The following is a 22,547-nucleotide window of genomic DNA, read 5'->3' as shown; positions in this document are numbered from 1 at the left end:
CAACAATTTAAACTGTAATATCCAAATACTTCACAAATATTTTAGAATGATACTGTTTCTGTTTAATTAAATTAAATGTACCTATTCATCTATTAATTTAACTTTGTGGTGCCAAGTAAACGTAATGCAAGATGCTCTGGAAAAACTCTGTCGTCCACAGACAGATGGCTGTGGATTAGCAAACAAGTGGTGCAGAATTTCATGTGGAATGAATGGAAACAGGGAAACACTTTGGCTCTATCATTGCCACTGTCAGACTTCCCAAACATATTTCAATAAATCATTGACAGGGCTCATCAGCTGCAACATCGGTTGTCCCTCTAACCAATATGGTGCCTCTGAAAGGTGTCTGGAGACAAACAAACAAAAAACCTCACAAACTGTTCATCTGCCCCTAAAAAAAACAGTAAAGAGAAGACATGAAGGCATGTATTTCATTTCAATCAAGCTTTTTGCTGTTTTTGTTATCATCAACTTTGAAAAGTAGGTGTGCTATTGGGAGAGAAATATGTGGGCACAAACAGATGAGGAAGCGCTTTCATGCCTCATAAAACAGATTGCCATGCAACAACCATTTCCTTTCAGCACATGGCAAAAGATAAATAAACAAATAAATAAATAAACAGCTAGAGGACAGACAATGGGCTGAGGCGGAGAAGCCACACTGGCCATCTGATAACATTAAGCCCACCGAATCCCACCACTCACGCTCTATCTTTCTTATTAAACTCTTTCTTACTTTGTCTCTCCTTTTCCTTGAAGCAGGTGAGGGGAAGAATAGGCTACAGCTGAAAGATCGTGGGAATGTACAGCATAATATTAATGTGAGAAGACATTAAAACGTAGCAACTAACACAACAGAAAACAATAATTCATAGAAAGTCAGGAAAAGAAAAAAGGAAGAAGAAAGACAAGTGAGAAGGTAAGTTATAGAGAGAAGAGGACCTATTTTTTTCAGACCAAGCAGAGGCCCTAAGGGACATACATGAAACATTGTGTGAGGTAGACCTCACCCTTTGCTTCTTCATCGGCTTATTCAGAGGGGAGGCAGCCATTGTTAATATTTCATGGGATAAACAACAGAATATGGAGCTGTAAGCTCACAGGAAACCCCTACGTCCTTGCCACTTTCCCCCTTGCTCTGGCAGTCATGCTTCAACAGAGTTCTGTTGTAAGCATTGTTTGGATATGCTGTATGTGTATTAACATGAGTGTGGGACTTGGTTGAAGCTGTCTCTTTCTCCCTTTTACTGACAATGCACAATGTAATGCACCATGGAGCAAGGCTGAATGGTCAATGTATCCATCTAGCGGATTAGTTATGGTCCAGTGTGATCTACCTGTGCACCACTAAATAACATAACTGCCTTAACCTCCACCCTGTTTAGAGCACCTCATTATACTCCATATAAAACACTCGCCATTATCAAGTCAGACAACAAACAGCCAGACATTACAATATACACGAGTTCATTATATTTTAAAAGCTTCAATGTCACAGACCCAGTTTTACCTTAGGAGTCCCTTGCCCATGGCACCAAAACGAGATAACAGCCTTTTTTTCCTTTTTTTTTTAAGCTAGTCATGAACCTTTAATGGGTAATTGTAAGATGCTGTGTCAGACATCCGTAAATGGCATTTCTAAATAATGCCATCCCTCGTTGGCACCTCTCATTTGTGAGGAGGAGCTGAACAAAATAAAATAAAAGCAGAAGCGGAACAGAGCCTCTAAGGGTACAAAAGACACACAATGAATCCAGTGCTCTGGTCTTGGCTGTAAGAGGAACTTTGCTGACGGTGTCCCCTGAGTGCCAGAGCAGGAGGACAGTCCTTTGTGTCGCAGAAGTCTTGGGCCATTGAATTCCCCGTGTCAGCGCTTCTTTACTGGGGACAGATCCCGAGAGGTGCTGCCTCTCCCCGGGCACCCCCGCCGTGAATGACGTCCACCTTCTGTTCACATCGAGAGGGACAAAAATGGGCCACAAACTGACCCATTTCAATGACTTACTCCACTACCTGAACCAAATTGTCCTTACAAGCCTAAAGTGATGATAGGAGAAGTCATTACAACCACGAAGAAAGTAAGCACAGCGTTATGTGTACCAGATGGTCGGAGAAAGAATCACAGAAAGCGACTCTTCGAAGAGAACAGCTCTTTCAAAAACATGCTTCTGTCACCTTCAAATATCATTGCCTTGTTTGTGTGAATGACTATTCTTCTGATCAGTTATTTATTAATATATTCATTCATTTTCCACTCCTCTTCTGAGAACCCTGAAAACCATGAACTTCTTAATTTGTGGCTGCAAGTAAATCCGGCTTGGGTAATCCACCCCTCTTCAGGCTCAGAAAGTTGGGCTTAAGAGGTACTAATACTCATCCCAGCTGATTCAATCAGCTGCAAACCAACCCTGGTGTTGGTTGGAGGTCAGGGCTACTATTTGTAAAGGACAGTCCTGACTTATTGCCAACCTATTGCCAGCGATGTGAACAAATTTCTTCCTTCAGTTGTATGTCGACAGAGTTACCTGTCGCAGTGGGCCTAGTACCCCACACTCCCCAAGCAACCCCGACAGCATGCCCCAAGGGAAGCTGTCGTATGCCTTTCCCAAGTTCACAAAGTACATAAAGACTGGTTGCGCATGTACCATCAGTCACTCAGTCAATACTCAGCTTCCCACTCATTCATCACAGTGTTTTTCAGCTGGGAGCACACTAAAATTTGCAGAACAACAATGGAATGAAGCACTGTGACTGGTTTACAAGCTGACCTCAGGCAGAACACGGTGATGGAGAAGGTTACTGTACAAGTTTGTCCCACTGAAACTGTTACAACCCGTCTGGAAGGAAATGTTTTCATAAGCGTATCAAATTCATCAAGGGACTGTTTTATAGGACCATAAAACAAAGTGTGGTAAATACCGTGCCACAGGCCAGAGAGTTTAAATTCCGATACTAGAATTACATCAAGCTCAGTATGGTCAGGGTTACAGTGCTCAGAATACTCAAAACACAGGTGGGATGGAAATTCAAGGCAGCCCACTGATACTGACACTGTCCAAATTGTCACAGAGAACAACACCAACTTAGTGTTCAGTGTGACAGGAACAATGAGAGGAAGAAACAACAACAGAATAACAGGATGACGAACAAATCACAAAACAGACACACGAATAGATGTCCATGCTGTTAAAAACACCTCCTTGGACACAACAGAAATAAAACTCAATTGACCTACAAACAAGGCCTTAGTCTAACTTTAGAGTTTGAGGTTAACTGTCTTGACCAAAGTGTTGCATCGCCTTTCTTAGATGTCCCACTGATGGACGAGCCAGACAAAATAAGATGACCGTCTAGATAATATCTTCGATGACGGCGAAGCTGCAGGGGTCAGATGGAGAGTTATAAGAAGGGGAAAAGAGAGCGAGAGACACAAGGAGCAGCAAATGAATGCAGAAGCCGTGGAACACCTTGACAGGCAGACATCTTGCTATGCACGAGATTCACCTCAGGGGACGTCTGGCTAATTTCCTGTGAAAACAGAAGACTAGCGAGGCAGGAGGCAGAGGGTGGAGGTATAACAGAATGGGGAGGAGGTAAACTATTTTCACTTTCAAGAAAAGGCTTGGTAGTGCTTACATTGGACATGGGAACAAAGATAAAAGTGAGGGATGGAGGAATAGAATGATGGAGACTATTTTCTTTTATGGAGTAGTGGTGATAGTATGTGATTATTCAATGTTACTATTCAATGCGGCCCTCATCTGCATCTTGTAAAGGTCCCCCTTCCACCGAGTATGTCTGCAGTTCCAGATCCAAACAACAAATACTATCAAACACGGTCAATATAAGTACGTTAGCACTTACATCTACTCATCCTCTCATTCACTCATACACGCAGCCTCAGTTTTCACAGCAGAGTGAGGTCCCAATCAAATGGCAAATGACAAATTCCCTTCTCGTATATTCACTATAAGGGAAATATGGCTCCCCACTCTCATGACACATTTGATATTCAGCCACTGCAAATTAGTCACAGGGCTTTAAGTGTGGAATGAATTGATATTCCAATCATCGGCATGATATAACTGCACACAGAACAACGGCAAAGTCATCTGCGCGGCCTTGATTAGTGACGAACACAAGCAACAGAATACAATTGTCTGTGAGAGCTGAGAAGCATACTTGTTTCCCAGCAAAGGCCTGCAGCTCACACAGGCAGCCTCCAGTAAATCTGTGCAAATATTCCAGCTGAAACAAGAAGGCTGCCTCATCAGTGCCATTTGTTGATAAGCGATGTCAGAAAGAAAGAAAGAAAGAAAGAAAGAAAGAAAGAAAGAAAGAAAGAAAGAAAGAAAGAAAGAAAGAAAGAAAGACAGATAGAAAGAAAGAAAGACAGAGAGAAAGAAAAGAGGTTGAAGAGTGAAAACAGAGGTTGTTCTCAGAAAGGTCAGGCTGATTGTCTCAGCCCAAATATGCTGGCCTTTTCAAAATTATCTTGGCAAAGGCGATATTTTCCACAAAGCCTGCATCATGAATCAAAGACGCATCTATAGTTCATCCCTGAAAGCAAAGCAGCTTGCCTCCCTGTGAGCCCCTCTCTCTCTTCTGACAATTCACCTTCCTCCGTGCAGCTGACATCTTCAGTAATTATGTAATTAACACCATGGCAGGCCTGATTTCAGAGAAAGTACATTATAATTGCATCCAGTCGTTCATTAGTTAGGCTAAACATTTGATACACTATGCGCAAGTGTGGCAGGGGGCCAAAGGCTACTTGTTTTTTGGAACACAATTGTGGTGTCAATGCCTTGATTGGTTTCTGCTTGATATCGCTGACAGGACAGGTTTTTGTAATTTACCAATAATTACCCTCACTGCCTGATACAATAAAAAAGTCACTGGTCTCAGCTAAGATAAACCAGTGGGGAGCGCTCTCTCTGTTCCCTGCCTCTCTGGTGTGAATAATGTCCCACAGCCAGTCTGAGACCAAAATAAATATTGTAAAACAAAAACAAATGCCACAAAAAGAACATTTCTGTCTTCCCAAGTGTAATACAGCATTAGACAAGAGTAAAGCTGTAATTACCTGAGCGATAAAAGCATGTTAGGAAAACTAACAAAACACATGCTGTTCGACATGATGTATTACATTAGTCAAAGCTGCAGTGTGTCTCTGTGAGCTGTTTTTAATGGATTCTTTTAAGCAACGGCAAGGGCCGGTAATCTCCACGAACACATCATAAAGTGGTAGCTTCAGACTGTAGCGAGCACATTGCTGGGTTTACACTTAAATGGGTGGAATAGCAGGAAAGATTTCTACAAGCTTTAATCTTTTAACTTACGACTGAACCAAAGCACTGCACAATGCGAGCAACACAATTAAAAGGAAATAAGTCCTTGTGTGGTATTCTGTGATGAGATACTTTCCTTGTGATTGGTGGATCACACTATTATGATGTTACAGTCTGGTTAGGCAGACGGACAATTTGGTCCCAGTATCACTAGATCTGTCCCTGTCCCTGTGATGATTTCTTCAATTAAGCCTTCCTGGCAGAGGGGCCCAAATGCTTAACTAGGCAGAATTGGAGCTGCCACTTGCTAGAGGTAGCAATGGGCTCCACTTCAACAGCTCATTCATCAGCCCCAGCACTACCACTGGGCCACCTGTTCTGACACCACGCAGGGATGGAGTCATTTGCATTCTGCTCTGACCGTCTTCTTTCGCCCCCCACCCCTCTCTATCCTTCTCTCTTTCTCCCTGTACAACTTTTAAAGTTCCTCAGTGGCAGCTCTGGCAGATAATTGAATACCAGGGTTTGATTTAGTTTGAAATCAATTTGGGAAGGGGCTTTTCATTCATTATGCACCTTGGCTTTGGTGCTATGTCTAAAATCCCTCAAACTTTGGCACGGGCTCCAGCATCGTCAATTCAAAGTGAAATTAAGTAACCCTGAGTTGGATTGACAGGCAAGTAGAACATGACGGGGCAGGGAGGTTCTGTTGTGTGAGAAATATGTGGACTCTCCTTTCCTCCCCTCTCCTGGGGTGTCTCCCTCCTCTGTGCTCTTTGTCACCACCAGGTGCTGCTGTGAAATAAGGAGAGAGGCGTCGACAGGAGGCAGCCATGCACATAGCTTGACATTTTAGCCAGCTCCCTGCAGACACATATGGCTAGTGTGTGGGTGGATGTGCATATGCCCAAACGTGTAACAATTTGTTCTCCAAGCACACAAGTGTACATGTGCACGCTTGTATTTTTATAACTTGTCCTTCTGATATATTTGGGCAGTTGCATAATTTTGTCCTTCACACATAGTGCACCAGTACATTAAGTTTGAATTAAAGGAATAAAAACACAATTATACAGAACCAAGTTTCATCTTTTTTTAAAGGTTAGGTCAATATAAACAATATAAACCCCATATAAACACTTTCAACTCATACACACTTAAGTTTAGGGTTTCAAAACATAATTTGATGGATATATATTAAGTAAAAAAAGGCCGTAAGTTTAATATAAAATAATACTTTCTATCCTCCCTGGTGATACTTTCCCAGACCTTCAATGCAGCCACTTTCAGCATTTTTTCTGGCCTTTAGCGTGCACTCACTGAATACAGCTCAATGGCATTGAGATCAGGTGATTGACTTGGTCAGTCAAGGATACGGCTTCTTTTCACCCTTAAAAGCTCTCTAGTCGCTCTGGCGAAATGTTTTGGATCGTTCCTGTGCTGGGTGATGAAATGCCGTCCAATGATTTTAATGCATTTGGATGAACATGAACGCACAGCTATCATACAGCTCTGTATTAATCCTCTGTCTGCAGTGAAATCATCAATAAATGACAGTGTGCCAGTATCATTGGCAGCCATACATGCCCGTGCCATAACAGAGATGCTCTCACGGTTGACTGATGAGCTCTCCACATACTTCCTCATTATTCTGATAGGGATTGACTTTCATTTCAGTCTAAAAAACTTTGTTCCACAACTTTACTGTTATGCAACCCGGCCTTTTATTATTATTTTTTGAGCCCATGAGGCACATATGCGTCATGATGAATCCTCTTTCTGGTCATGAAGAATCCTCTTTCTGGTCATCAAGAATCCTCTTTCTGGTCATGAAGATTTCTCTGGCACTGGCGAGGATGCATCTACGAGGAAACCCTGGGGAGTGATCTTGATTTGCTCTGCATGTAAATGACGGATCTACAGGACAAACTTTCAATCAGCTCTGAGCTCTTTTATGCATGAACAGGTACCCACCTGACTCACCGTCCGCAGCCGGTTTTCTGTCAGTATAATGTATTACTCAATATGTTACGTAATGTAACGGGAGGTTATACTCCCTGCATTTGAAAACTATTTTGTGTAATTGTGAAGAAACATGGAGGAAGAGCACATTCCCTGAGCACTTTGGTTGATGTTGGACAACTCAAATACAGATTGGCAACTTAAAGCCTTTAATAAAGACGTTGAGCTAAGAAATGTTGAAACATGTTAACACAGAGTCACAAATAGACACTCAGCCTCACAGCCAGTGCTGTGGACTTCACCAGCATATATCACTGAATGTTTTCTTCAATTTTTTCTTCTGGTACTAAATCAACCCCCCACTACCCCACACATCCTGTCACTCTCTTATCTTACTGTGTGCTTTACTCAATTGTTATATGTCTAACTTTAGGCTGTGTTAGATTGTTAAAGCCCCTGGATATGGTAATCTGTGGGTTGCTCTGACCTTGGAAGAGTGTGTTTGCGGGGTGTCAGACCCCCTAATTCATCAGAGACAGGCCATTAGCTAGCTATCCAGGCACACAAACACACAATGGAACAGGAAGGAAAGTTCTCAGGGAAACAGCAGCGGCCCTCCTTCCTGAGATATCATTAGTTACTGCCTTTCAAAACTGCTGAATTGGGACACTTACCTGACTTGCCCCATTTTTTTTGCACCACGAGAGCCAAGATGTTGATGAATGGATGCATGAAACTGTCACTACCAGGAAATTGAAAAAATAGGGTTAAGGACATATCCTACCCAAAGTCTTCAACATTAGGGGCCCATGCAAGGACACCGATTAAATGTAAGTATTTTTCACATTTACCTTGGTTAACAAATGGCACACTGACTTAAAACTGCAGGTCTGCATTATCTACACACAGTTGCCTTTTGAGTCCCTCTGTGAAGGATTAGTGAATGAAGGACGGGATATGTAAATTGAGGATTTCAAACAATTTCAAAGATGGCGTGGGGTTGCCTCATGAGGTCAGTGGTTGTGAACAGCCTCATATATCTAGATGCCAAGTGAGATGGAATGGTAATTACTCCTGTGCATCTCTGTGCTGAGACACAGCCTCGATCTTGTAAGTGGCAATGATTGACAGCCTCAATAAGAGACTTGCACCGCGCCCCCTTGCCCTCCGCCTACATGCCCCTGCGAGAACTGGTCAAACCCATCGTCTGGTGCCCCCCAGGCGGGGCATGGGTGATACCCCCCCCTCTGATAATCCTGCCTATCACATCCATCATGCCACCCTGCTCACCCTCACAAGAGGGCACAACCGAGGGAATCTAATCAGGCAGTCTAATTGAGGAGCAGGGCTAGCCAATACCAGGCCTGAAAGGCTGGCTCTGCCTGGGCAGGCTCGGGGGACGTCAATAACACTCAGCGGGTGTCGATTCATCAAACCTCCTTAATGTCATTAGCCCTGAGAGGCTCGCTCACCCCCCACACCCCCCACCCATCACCATCACCCTCCCACCCCTCGATCTTATTCTTTCATGCGTCAAACTTTCTCTCACTCACTTTCCATTAACTCCTGCTTGTGTCTCTAAATCTATCCATCCCCAACTCACAAAGTTTTCTCCCACACTAGTCTTTCCACAGGTAACTATATGCACACTTTTTTATCACAAAGTCAAGACTTGCTTAGAAAATTATATATCTGTGATACTGTGTTTGTAAATTAGCAATTAGCGCACACACATAATGTCTCCCTTTCAGACTAAGACTCATCAACTTTTTAAAGTCATCTTTTTTCCCCCCTTTCTCCAGCCCTCTTCATCTGCGCCAATATGTTCTTCCTCCTGCTCTCCAACAACATGTGGTGCTTTTTCCAGCTGTTTATTAAACAATGCCAGAGCTTCCTAGGAGCAGGTGATGCAGGCAATTACTCCACAATTACCTGGGTAATTATGCAAAGGAGGAGAGAGAAGAGCAGCTACAGAAGGATGAAGAGGACGTTGGCAGAGGTGGATCGGCTGCGTTGGCAGTGGTTTGGACCCAGAATGGCAAGAGATTGAGACCTTGAAGTGACAGTGCCAGAGACAATGCAGCTATAAAGGAAAGTGTGCCCTCTCACCTGCCAAAAAACAGACACTTGTGCGCAAATTAACAACCACAAATAGAGTTTCGAACCCTCAACTTCTGTCACAGTACTCTGACATTCTAATGTCTGTGGGATGTGGCATTTCTGAGAGCTTAGGGTGCTGTTTTTGTTTTGGACCATCACAATACGGTGATTGTGTGGTCACATCAGGGTTTGGCTCCCCTGACAATTAGGTGTCTCATGCCTAAGAGGCATGGTGAAAAGAGGACTTGAGACAAGTGAAGGCAGGGTAACTATGTAGAAAGGGGCAAGGATAGAAACAAACAAAAAAAGAAACAATTTGAAAAGATAGCAAAGGTGAAACAGGGGCAGGCAAGTAAATCTACAGGGAGTTGCATGTGGTGCAACACTGTTTGTTCTAAACTGATAGAATGAGTGGGTCTGATTGCCTCCTCATTTCTGCTTTCAAGATCTCCTTTTTAGTGCATATAAAAAAAAGTCTTATTTGGCAACATGAACATTTCCTTTCTCTCGATCCCTACTCACAACTCACAACTCCTAACAACTAGTGCTGCTCTGCAATCATCCTTGTGGACTATTTTACCCATTGACAGAGAAGCTCTCGTCAAATGGGCCTGACAAGCATATCTTGGAGTAAATTGAAGCATACAGTGGCTATTCTAAAACAGGAAGAGTCAGATGGGAGAAGAGGGCCTGGCATATTCCCTGCTATGGGAGTTTTATGCACTTGGATTGAAGACATTTTCACTGGCAGGGTGAATACTAAATTGCTTCGTGTCAGCTCATCACTTAAGGAGGATTGTTGGTGGGTATAAAACTTCCACACACATGGTTTCTTCAAATAGCCTCAAGCCAGCCAACCCCTCTTAACACTCTCCAAGCTTCTCAACGTGAATGTTGTGACTGGAGTCCCGTTTGGAGACACTAAGCCTTCAGTTATGACTTCCCAAATTCAGAACTTTGGCTAAGATTTGTCTCCATATTGCAGATTAATTTACAAATCCTTCTTCAAGAGGGCGTATGAGTGACCAGCCAAAGCAGACATGACTACAATGCAGCTGAAGTTGAACGAGCGGAAAATGGAGCGCATTCTGTAATCCTGAGAAAAAGCTAAACCTTTTCCCTGATATATTTTTTTGTCTCGGGGAAAAAAAATTGTCTCTGGGTTTATCTTTTCTTTCCTTTCTTTTCACTTTTTTTTTTTTTGTTTTGGTTGAATTGTCAGTTGTCAACAGTTTGTGTCTCAAGGGGCAGAAGTAGGTGGTCACATGACCACCGTGTGCTAGCAAAGATGGGCATGAGGGAATAACCTCACAGCTCCGTATCTTAAATCTGTGGGATTAAGCTCCATTAAACATGGAGCGCCGCCAAAGCTTTATCTCTGGATTTCACCCCGAGACAGAGCACTGAGTGCGAGAAGGAGGGGGTCGGGAGGGAGAAATAGCAATGAAATGTCCTTCACCTTTATCGACTAAATTATATAAAAAAGGAGGGATGAGAAAAATTGCTTGCCTGGTCCACAGTACAATGGTGCGTAGCATTCATGTGCATAGCATGCTCAAACATCCAGGCAGCCACTTTGACACTGACCATTACCTTTATATCTGCTCTTGGCATACACACAATCTCTCTCCCTCTCTTTCTCTCTCTCTCACTCACACACACACACACTTATTCATATTCCCCTCCGGCATACTGGCCACTTAATGAGAAATGACCACTGCCAATCCTCCTTTCTCCTCCTGCTCTCAGACAAATAAACACACGCATAATTTTCCTTCAACTCAATAAAAAAACACAAACCCACACACACAAACGCTAACAATTTTTTGTAGTTAATAACATCTTGATAAGTTAATACACTGCTTGTGTGTCGAGCAGTCTTCTTACACTTGGACAACAGCACACTGTCTGTGTCAAACCATGTTTTCACCCAGAAAATTAAGCAAAGCTGCCCTGTAACTCCAGCCAGAAAGAGGTGAGCATGCTGGGAGTCCGGGTGGTCTAGTGATGAACATCCCCTGTGCCCCCCCCCCCCTTCATCCTCTTACTCTTTCTCTCTCTGTCTCTCTCTCTCTCTCACACACACACACACACACTCCTCTCCCTCCTCTGGGCAGTTATCGATCTGATCTGCTCCTCTCTCAACTGGAGCCATGATTCATGTTGTTCCGACCGGTCTTCACTCACCACACACAGACACAGCTCAGTCACGCTCCCCCCTATCTATGTGTCCATCTGTCTCTGCCTGCTCTCCCTCTCTCTGCCCTCGGGCAAGTCAACCTGCTGTCCACACAGGGCCACCATGACCACCGTTTCTGTGTGTGATAACTTTTACTTATGGTCATTTGCATTGTCTTTTTTTTGTTGCTATTATTCCTTTGTAGAAAATCCACTTTTTCCAACAGGCATCTCTACGTTTTTTGTTATTTTTCTTCTAATGGGATTTGTTATTCAAATCAACATTCAAAGTTGACTTTCATCATGCACAATGTACAGGGTGTGTCACTTCAAAAATGTGCACATGAACACATTCTGCTGGATGTATATGATCTGCAGTTTTCATGTACCTTTACATGGCTTTGCTTACTAATATCTAACAATTTAAAAGGCATTTCTAGTCTCACAAGTGATTCGAATAATTGCTGTTCTACTGTTACGTGCGCACCATCTGCTATTTTTAAAACCCATATTGTATTCCCTGTTTATTTTCATCTACCAAAATGTTGTAATCCATTCCAATGTGGAATGTTGATTTTGTTGATGAAAAAAGGAGGAAGAGAGAAACAAGAGAGAGCTAGACAGAGACGGGGTTGTGTAAAGGCCTTGCAGCAGAAGCACATAAAAGCCCAGCTTCAGCCAAGGCCCCTGCTCCAATGTGTAGAAATTAATTGAGTGAAAAAAATCTGCTGTTTAAGGTTGAAGTGGGTTATGGGAGGCAGTGTAACAATTGTTTTCTGTTTGCCAGAGGCTATATATCGTTCATTCCGCTTTCTCTCTCCTCTCCTCTCCACGCTCGCCTCTCCCTCCCCACCCTCCTGCCTCCCTTACCATCCATCCACCTTCTAAGCCTCTCTGGCTCCCTCCTCTTCCTTTCATCTGTGTTTTTCCTTTTTTTCCCCCCACAGTCTACAGTGTTTTTTAATCCATTTTATATCTCCCATTTTTATCTATTGCATAGGATAATTTTTGGTATATTTAAAAGTAATTTTCTGTCAAAAACAGGCTGCATTTATGAAATGAGGTTTGGTTAAATCATCTTACATCTACATATGATGAGCAAAATCCTTCACACATAAGCATACATACATACAATAATGATTTTTTTTGCTCTTGACAGTCTTTCAGTAAAACTTCATGCACACAAATGCATTAACGTGTTTGTCAATGCATCTTTCTACATGTATTTGGTGAGAGTGACAGCATCAGGGGACCAGTGTTGGCACACAATGCAGAGCAAGCTTAGCCACCCCCTTGGGCTTAAACAAATGACTCATTCCCTCTTTACATTTCAATGTTTAGCAGAAATTCAAGCAAGTCTCCTGCTGCCTTTCATTTCGGGAAAACAATAAAGAAATAAACACGAATATATATAAGAAAAAACAGCAAAAAGAAAGCACAATCAGCTGTTATAATCAGCAGAAACAAACAGACAAAAATGGAAAGGACAGGACTCAGTGGGCAACATCTGTTCAGATCACAGTGAAAATGAAAAACATGACACAGTATCATGGGCATGAAACGGGGGAAAAAAAGAGACGTATGGCGTTAAACATAATCAGACAACGAGAAAAAGAGGGCAGGAGGACATAATTATGAGAAACAAAAACAGACCACAAAATAAGAGACTTTTAAGTGCTTTAGTATTTCTTCAGTTGCCCAAAGCACAGGGGCTAAACCTGTTTCCTGTGTTAAACTCCTCTTTACCACACTTTCATGTAAATATCAAACCTTTCAATATCACTCTGAGGAAAGCACAGTTGCTCAGCCCGTAGAATTCTTAACAAACACTTAACCATTCTCTTTGAACTTTGCAGTTCCACTCATTATACCTCCTTTGAAGAGTGAATGTTGGAGCATTGGTACATTTTGATTTTGCCGTTATTAAATGCAACACAGCAGCAAATTGAATCTAAACTACTGTTTTGCTCCTTAATAATACATAGGCTGTGTGCAGTAGCCAGCAGAAAAAATAGCCGAGCCTAAAAGAAAATACATGTAGCCAATGTGAGAGATGCCTAAGAGTAACAAATTGATCTCACTGCAAACGTCAACAAACAAACACTTTTTGCAAATGAAGCAAAAAACAAACTGTTTTGCAATGGTGAACCTGAACTTTCCTTTTGAGTGAAAAGATAACGTCACTGTTTGAGTCTTTGCCTCCTTCGCTCCCCTGTAGCATCCTAACAGCAACACCATGATGCATTCCCTATCTGAAAGATGACAACAGAGTCAAGGTGGGGAAAGAAGGGATACTTCCTCCAAGGCCATAAAGGATCTGAAGGAAACTGAACTGCTTCTTCTTGACCTATTCAGGTTGGCCTTAACTACAGGACCGGCTTTATTACAGCAGAGACTTAAGTGGCTTTTTTTTCATCGGTAAAAGCAGAAAGACAGAAAGAGAGATGAAAAGCAATTGAGAGAAAGAGAAACTTACAGTCTTAGTACAGACACGTCCTGGAGAAATATGTACGTAGCATTTCAAGCTACATACAAAATGACTCTTTGATTCTACCTATAGAAAGATTCAGACATAAGGTGACCCCTTGGTCCTGGGCTTTAAATGCAAAAAAAAAGCCCCAGAAATGGGTGAACTAGCCAAAAGCTGGTTGTACAACATTAAAGACATATTTTGCAAAGGACTCTAAGAGAGTTGAGAGTTAGAGTGAAACGACTTGATTTTCTTTGAACTCCCACCTTTAAATTCAAGTGGATCAAATGCACCAAGAAATGATCTGACGGCTAGACCAGAGTGGACTTTCAGGACCTAATACTGCACACTTCATCTCTTGGCAGTGGTATTTTCAGTGGAATATGAGTCTCTGAAGAGTATTCTGGCCTGGATCTGTGAAATATTGGAGGGCAGAAGCCTTGGTGAAAGGTGCTTATTAACATAAAACTCAGGCCCTCTGTTGCCCATGGGTCTGTGTTTGCCTCACGAGACCAAACAAAAGCAGAATTCACACACTGGAGCAAACCACAGAGTCATGAAAAGTCTGCTCACAGCCTGCAGAGATCTGTTTTATTCACCCTTTCTACAAACCTCTTCCACCCACTTTGCATATGAGGTGTTGGTTCAGCTCTGCTGCTCCCTGGAGGGTTACATATTCAAACTTTGTTGATTTCGTGCACCATCAGTATTAATAAGGATCACGAGAAAAGAACAACGAAGCATCTTTGTTTCTGTCAAAAGGGTGCCATCCTGCTGCTGTTATCTTAAATCATACTGTTTTCTCTTTTGAATTGTGTTTTTTACGATGTGAGCAATGCAGAATTGAAGCACTGGACAGTTTTCTCTATTTCATTAGATCCAGGAGGGATGTGGGGAGTGGCAGTGGGAAGCCTCCCATGACGTCCAGCCAATAAATGAGAGGCAATGTCCTCAAGTTCTGCAACAAATTAAGACATTTCCTTGCCCATTTCCTTAAGGACATCTCCGTCCTCCATTTCAGAATTCAAAGAGGACCCCTGTGGAGATGCCTCAGCATGACAACACCACAACATGTTGCAACATGTGGTAAATTAAACGACCAAAGCTGTCGTTATTTCATAATACAAGGCTCCTTATAGAGCATATTCTCTCCCTATAGCAACCGTTTCCAAAATTAGCTCCTCAAAATGGGTTGCTGGCTTGAAATGGGGATAGTGGGGTCAGCATGAAAGGCAGGCAGAGGGTTTAACTGCTGCTGAGTGATTTGGCAATTGTAAGATGTAAGAGACAAAAACTAATTACTGCAGGCTTAAAGAAAAAAATCATGGGTAAAGTGGACGTTCCCAAGACTGAGGGTAAGCTGTTCATGTGGGAAGGCTTTAGTTCAGTTGCTAATAACAACATAACAACCCCCATTAAGCCTATTCTGGGGAGGATCGCAGCTTTTATCAACTGTGCTGGACACAAAACTAATTGCACAATAACAAGAATGGATATCCATATTATATACCCAGATACCATTCATGGACAAATTCAAAGCTTGATGCTGCAATATCTAATAAAAAAGTTATAATTACTGAATCTGCATGCACTCATTTTGTTCATTAGCCATGGGGCTCTTTTTTTTATTTTTCAAATATTTACCACATATTAGCCTGAGAAGACCAATCATTTGACCATTACTCTGTACAGCCACCTCACAAGTATCACTCTTCTAAGAGCTGAGGGTTAAGACTTACAACCACTGAAACCATCATCAAAATATCACTCACAGATTGTCCTGAACTCCTCAAAGATAAAGAAATTCGAAAGCAAGATAGTTTTGTGCTATCAGAACAACGTGAATGCAAGGCTCAGGGAGAAAAGAGAGGACAATGCAAAAGTAATCAGATTACTGTCTTTGCAAAGCATGCATCTGTCTGTTGTTTAGCAAACAGCCTATAAGTCTGAATAAAACTTTCTTTCTTTTTTTTGGCTTTGGGCACTGCCCGTATTAGTAATCTGATCTTAATTTCACAGTTGACTCGAAGCAGAGGTGGCAGGATAAGCATGCATGGTGTCACCCCCTCACAGAAACAGGGGCTTGTTTAGTAACCTCTCACATCTGGCCTCTCAATCTAGAGATATCAGCCACTGCATCTGTAAATCAGCATTGCTTCTGAAACTGAGAGCACATACAGCACAGCCACCCAGAGCAACTCTATTTCACAGATATGCAGCTTGTTTGAGGTTGCCAGTTCCACACCTACGTGGGCATGAAATTGTGGAATGTTATATTTGCCCACCAAAACTCCAAACTAGCACACAAAGTGGACTAAAAAAAATAAACGTTCCTCAAGAAAGCCCTGCAAATCCAGACATACAGTTTCTTAAATGGACTAAACACATAATAATGAGTTGCTATAAAACAAAAGGCTGGACTTCTTGTACACAGAGACGTGTTGAAGGTCATGTGATATTGAAAGCCAATGCAGTGTAGCATCCAGTAGCATCCACTCCATTACAACATTAGCAACTAATGTTTTGACATTTGTCTTCATTATTATCAATGAACAGAAGCGATTGAGCCACCAGCATGCTCCATTACCTTCCTTCATTGCACAGTTGCACAGTTGAAATCACACATTAGGGTGGATCCAACATAAAATGACAAGTTACGGGGGCTAAGGACTCACCAGCTGATTATTTACGTGGTGCATAGTTGAGGGGGTTGCTTGGAAGGGATAGCTGGATGGAGCTGAGGCAGGTTTGGGAGTTTGGGAATTGGTAAAGCACTGTACCAGCATTAAGATCTGAGGAACATGGAAGCACAGAGCAGCACAGCACACCTTAAGAAGAGAAGCTCATTTCAATCGGTATAATTAGCCCGTGGTAATGAAATAAGTCAGAGGCACTGCCACCTTCACTTAAGAGAAAATCGATCTGTGTTTGAGGGAGTTTATTAAAGCTTAGCAATAATGGGGAGATAGGATAGAAGGGGTGGAGGAGTGAAGGAGATGGAGGTTGAGAGCACATTAACAGCTAATCAGCTAAGTATAGGTGGTAGCGTTGGGGCAGAAGCTTGACAAGAGGCAGAAGAAAGATCAGTTGGAGTTTGTAAGAGCAGATGTTTTTGAAATCTCTGCTGTTTCACAGTGGGAAGGCAGGGGATGCTAGAGCTACACCCACTGCAACCCATAGTTGAACATAAAGATGACGTCACTCTTATGCTATAAAGCCAATTAGAAAGTTGTGTTAACAAGGATTCTGCTTGATAGACAACCATCGAGCATCCTCATTAGAGTGATTGCAACAACAACTCTGGAAGTCTGGCTATGGCCAGGAGCAGGTGAATAACTTGAGCACGGTCAGAGCAGAGTGGGGAGATAATCACTGATGGACGTTTCTCCTCAGGTGCCCCAAATGCATGCTGGTTGATGTGGGTGCTGCTTGCTCATTTATCCAGCCGTCTGGCCAACTCACCTGGAGTGATGGGGGAGACGTCAGGAAGGCAGGCTGCTATTTCACGGCCTGTTAAGCGCTAATGCCGCAACATGCCCTCCGCTCCAATTTTAGGGAACAGGGAGTATTACCACCCAACTCAAGGTTCTGTCTGTCTGGACTGTGAACTTGGGCTGTTATAGAGGGAGGGAGTGGAAAGATCAGCAAGGGGATAGATAAGAGCATGTAGAGGAGGACAGCAAAAAGTCTAGTGAAATAATTAAAAGATTGAAAATGAAAGAAACAGAGAACATGGTGGAAAGAGCGAAAGAAAAAAAAAGACTTACAAAAACAGTTATAGGTAGTGACCGTGAGAGGGAGGGGGAAGAGAGTAGAGAGTATAGCCTTGGCTTACACGGACTGCTGAGCCAGCACTGCACAGCAGACAGGACAGCAGCGGCACACGCTGACATCTACTCCTGCCATGCTAGGCTGCCTCTCGCAGGCCCCAGAAGGCCTCGCGCTCCCTCACTCGCAGCCTCTCCCTTGCTGGAACTACTGAACATCACTGGCCTGACCCACCCACAACACTTGTCCTCAGTGTGCACTAAACCTGGTCCGTGTAATAACCACACAGCCTCTATTAAGCACCGGGTAGCAGGGGAATCAGAGCAGCTAGTGCACAGCGTGAACAAATCCCCTGTACAACAATGCAAGGTTAAGCTCAAGTTTTGTGAACTCTTCGTGTTCTGCCTTGAAAAGAATTGATTATGTATTAAAACAGATTTTTCTACATAACGCAGCAAACAGAATTAGTTAGCTCTCAATCTAATCTTACTGCTGTACAAATGCAGAGCAGAGGGTAGATGTCCAGTCATACAGTACGCGTTGACAGTAAACATAACTGCGGATGATGGGTCACGGATTCCATCACAGGCCAGTTACAGCAGTGATGGATCACCTCTCGCAATGCCTTGCTCTGTTAGTCGGAGGGTTGGTGTGCTTAAAAAGGACATGAGTCAGGTCTTCAAAGGCTAAAAGATGTTGATGTGCACTCAAAGACAAAGAAATCCATGTCAGAGTCTGAAAAACATAACTAAGCACAGAATATGGGCTTATTTCACCAACATTTTTTTTTTAATAAGAAATGACTTCTTAAAACCCACTTATGGGGTTCTGACAGATATTCTGACATTTGCCAGCTTTTCTTTTCTTCTAGTATACTTAGCTTTAACAGACCAATTTCACATTAAAAAGGATATTAGAGCACACTTGACTGCTGACAAGGTTGTGCAAAATCATTCCGTGAAACACTGCTTCAGTGATAAATATATTCAGAGGCCTGAGGTTTTTTCTGCTTGATGAAGCTATTGTACGATCACACTTTCATTGCTGTGTCCACATGACCCTAGAAACGGTTTAGAGGATGAATGGATTCGTAAACATCAATGATGCTCTAGACTGTACACACACAGGCAGAAAGGGACCCTCTCCAGATCTGTTTCTATATCTCAAGCACAAACAATACAGTTCGGGAAACATGCAGCTCATTTGTGACTCTCAGTATCACCCACTGATTATGGTCTTCAGCTTCTCAAGTTTTACAACAGAGTTCTGCGTCTCAAACAAGGTGCAGCTGGTTTACTACATTGTTGCTCCTCCCTGAGTGATAATACATTCAAGCAACAGTGGGATTCTACTGTACTGTATTTTTTTTTCTTTTCCTTTTCCTTCCATACACCAACACCACGGACAGGACAGCGGACTTGCTGTCCAAGTTCGATAGCTACAAATGGGGCCTTTGTAAATAAACTCTTTAAAATTTCATTGATAATGGGGTAAATTCCAGCTAACAAATAATCCAATTCTTTATTTGTTCAAATCTGCCTTTTGCCTGTTTAGGCAAATGTGTTTGGCTTTGTGGATTTTTATTTCAAGTTATTCTGTTCCTTGTTTTGCTTTGTTTCAGTGTTAACTTTGTCTTTTGATTTTTCACGCTTTACATTCAAGTCAATTTGATTTTGAAACTAGGGTTCCTTTTGCAGTTTCGAGAGCTAAACTTCATGTTTTATTTTTTAGTGCTTGCCTCCTGCTGTATTCTGTTGAGTTTTACAGCCTGCTTTTGTTTCACATCAGGTTTCCTGCTTTGCGTTAGTCATCCCTTCTGTCAGTATATATGCTCATTGGTTTTCTTTGGTCTCTCGTCGATCTTCGATCTTCGTCATTTTCATCAGTTCTGTTACTCTGGGAATTCTGTGGCTGTTATATCCCTTCCCAGTTGCTAGCTTTGTTTGGCTCAGCCTGTCTTGTTTTCCATTTGGACTTTATGTTTTTGGACAATCTGCCTGTGCAGCGTTTTTAGGTCGTTGTTTTACATTGTTCTTCTCCCCAAAATGTGTCCATGTAATGTTCTCATGCAGGCAGATGTGGGCAGGGTAAAATTGGCATCCATGACAATACAGTTGCCTTTTGAAATAACATTTTTCTAGCCCTAACTATAATTGTTTTCTAAAGGAGTTTTGATTTTGAACTAACCATCATTCCATTTTCCATACCCACTTAATGCAACTTAAGCCCACGGGGGGGCTGGAGCCTATCCCAGCTGTCATTGGGCAAGAGGCAGGGTACACCCTGGACAGGCTGCCAGTCCATCACAGGACCACACAAACAATCATGCATGCTCACACTCACTCCTAGGGTCAATATAGAGGCAATTACCCTAATAAGCATGATTTTGGAATTCCCACTCCCACGCATACACAGGGAGAACATGCAAACTCCACACAGAAAGGCTTAGTTGCTCCATCCACAACCTGTCCTTCCTCCTTAAGGGTTTTTGTGGATTTTTAAACAAAAGACATGAGGATGAGTTCTGCTCTGATGTGGGCAAACGCTCATCTGTCTTTGTTCCCTTCTGCTGCTTTCAAGGGAGGTACTTTACAGGATGCTGTTATGAGGCATATTGAAGTGTATGACCAAATGACCTATAAGACCATTTCAGTTGGAGGACTTCTTGTTTTTTTCAAGTTGCCTGTGAATTGAGTGTATGTGCAAGAAGACTGAGGCAGATATTGATTATTGAAGCCAGTATCTGCAGAGTACTTTCATGTACAGTGTGTGAAGCAGCAGTTATGGTCCAATTTCTCCAAGTTCCTTCTCTATAAGTGGCCTTGCCGTCCTACAATAAGTCAGTGTCTCACCTTCATAACCTGCATAAGCTCTGCTGCTCACACAGTATTCAGCTCTGGTAAATTAGGCTTTAAAAAAAAAAACTGCCAACAGTTCAGTGAATTACCATCATTCTTTGGATGGCTGTGACTCATGATGTCGCTTCGGCACATCTCATGTTGTGGCACACTGTACACAAAGATGGTCTTTGAGTCTTTAAATGCTTATTAAGGCATATGAACATAAAATACTATAGCCATTAATATTGCAACACTCAATGTTCATGTCGAGTGTCAACTGGGAAATAAGGAAAAGCCTATTTTTCAAGCATTTAAGGGTTTTATTGAAAGAATCCCCATCTTTCCTTTTTCTATTACATATTTTTTCTGCCTTACAATGCTTTGATTTCAGTCTGAAATGAATTTAGCCCACATGGCCGCCACAGCGTAGCAGTGCATTATGTGACACGTCATGTCACATAACAAAAAATCTAAAATCATAGCAGCATTTTTTTTCTCTGAAACACACAGTGTCACAGTAAACCCATCACAGACAACTAGTTGGCACAAAAGACGGTTTAAATTTTGGCTTCTGTTGGAATGTTGGTCACAGAAAGATGATATTTTTGTACTATAGCAGTATGTTTCTCCCAGTCCTCTTTGAGAGGTACGAGACTGCAGAAGAACAAATACTATCACTGAACAAGAGAAGTACCGAAGAGACAACAGCTGGGATGATTTAAAGTTCATTAATTAATTACATCCCCTTTTGCTTACCTAACTTTGCCTCATTCAGTAAGGGTATGCTGCAGCATCCAAAATACTGGCAAGAAGTTAAGTGTTTATCAGTTTGACATATGCGCCATGTTGCCTGTTCATTTCTTTCAGGTCACTGCACATACATATGCTGGATGTAGCACTACAATGTTGGAACACATAAGCAGGATCAAATTTACAACAGAATTACAATTACAATCAGATTGACCTAAACACATGCCTAAAAATACCAAAAATTCAATAAATTAAGACTTTAAGGGGAGTTATTTAGCAGTACAGCACAATGTTCTTTTGAATAATTTCTCCCAGTTGACGGAATGGCTATAAAGGGAAGCAGATGCTTCTCTGGATGACCAGTGCACATACAGGAAATAGAGCACATGGCAGAATATGCTTCCCTATGTGCTGATGTGGGTCTTGATGATATACTGTGGCAGAAACATGGTACATTTAGAACCAATTTCAAGCAAGATCAGTAGCCATACTGTTTTTTAGACATATAGAATGACATATTTAGGTTTATACATTCATACATGTACTAAACTTACAAGCCATGTTTACCAGAGAACAATCAGCTTCTACAATAACATTTTTGTCATGTCCCAAACAGCTGACAGCTATAAAGCTTCGTAAGACAGCCTGAAATGCCTGTCAGTTTACTTGAATCCATTAAAAAAACATGTATTTTTCTTCAAGCCATCTTACCCAGATAATTTAAAATTCTTAGCTGCCAACAACAAACATTATCATATAATTGTCAACTATTAGCATCATCTGCGAGTGAGGGGGTCAACTAAGCCAGCTGAGTTTTTATAGTGCTTTAGTGGAACTGCATCTTAATGCACTTCTGCCGTGCTTTCAACATACAATTCAAACAATGGATGCCAATTAGAAAGAATTTTACAAAGAGTGAACTGGTGTTTTATTTTCTATTTATTTCGAAAATCAGGATCTAAATAGCAGCTATTACTGGAACATCAGAAGTTACTTGCTGATTCAACCACATTAAAAAAGTTAACTGTCTAAACCTTCTTCAAAAAGCCAAATAGTCAGGGACTGAAATAATATGTCCTAATCCAAAAAGATGAGTTTTGTCCCAACAGGCCACCAGACCACTGCAGAACCAGAGATGACACCGAGCGGGGGGGGAGGAGGGCAATTTCTTGGAGTGACAAATAT

The 22,547-nt window shown here is 42.1% G+C and overlaps 1 protein-coding gene across 6 annotated transcripts in view; it reads right to left on the bottom strand.

Moving 5' to 3' along the window:
• camta1a (calmodulin binding transcription activator 1a) overlaps nt 1-22,547 on the bottom strand; it is a 280,700-nt gene that overhangs the window by 99,498 nt on the left and 158,655 nt on the right. The gene's annotated exons all lie outside the window — the stretch shown is intronic.

The sequence above is a fragment of the Leuresthes tenuis genome, unplaced genomic scaffold (genome assembly GCF_036924035.1).
Source record: "Leuresthes tenuis unplaced genomic scaffold, fLeuTen1.0.hap1 SCAF_16, whole genome shotgun sequence".
In the NCBI taxonomy this organism is placed as follows: domain Eukaryota; kingdom Metazoa; phylum Chordata; class Actinopteri; order Atheriniformes; family Atherinopsidae; genus Leuresthes; species Leuresthes tenuis.
This window is presented reverse-complemented; position numbering and strand designations above follow the sequence as displayed.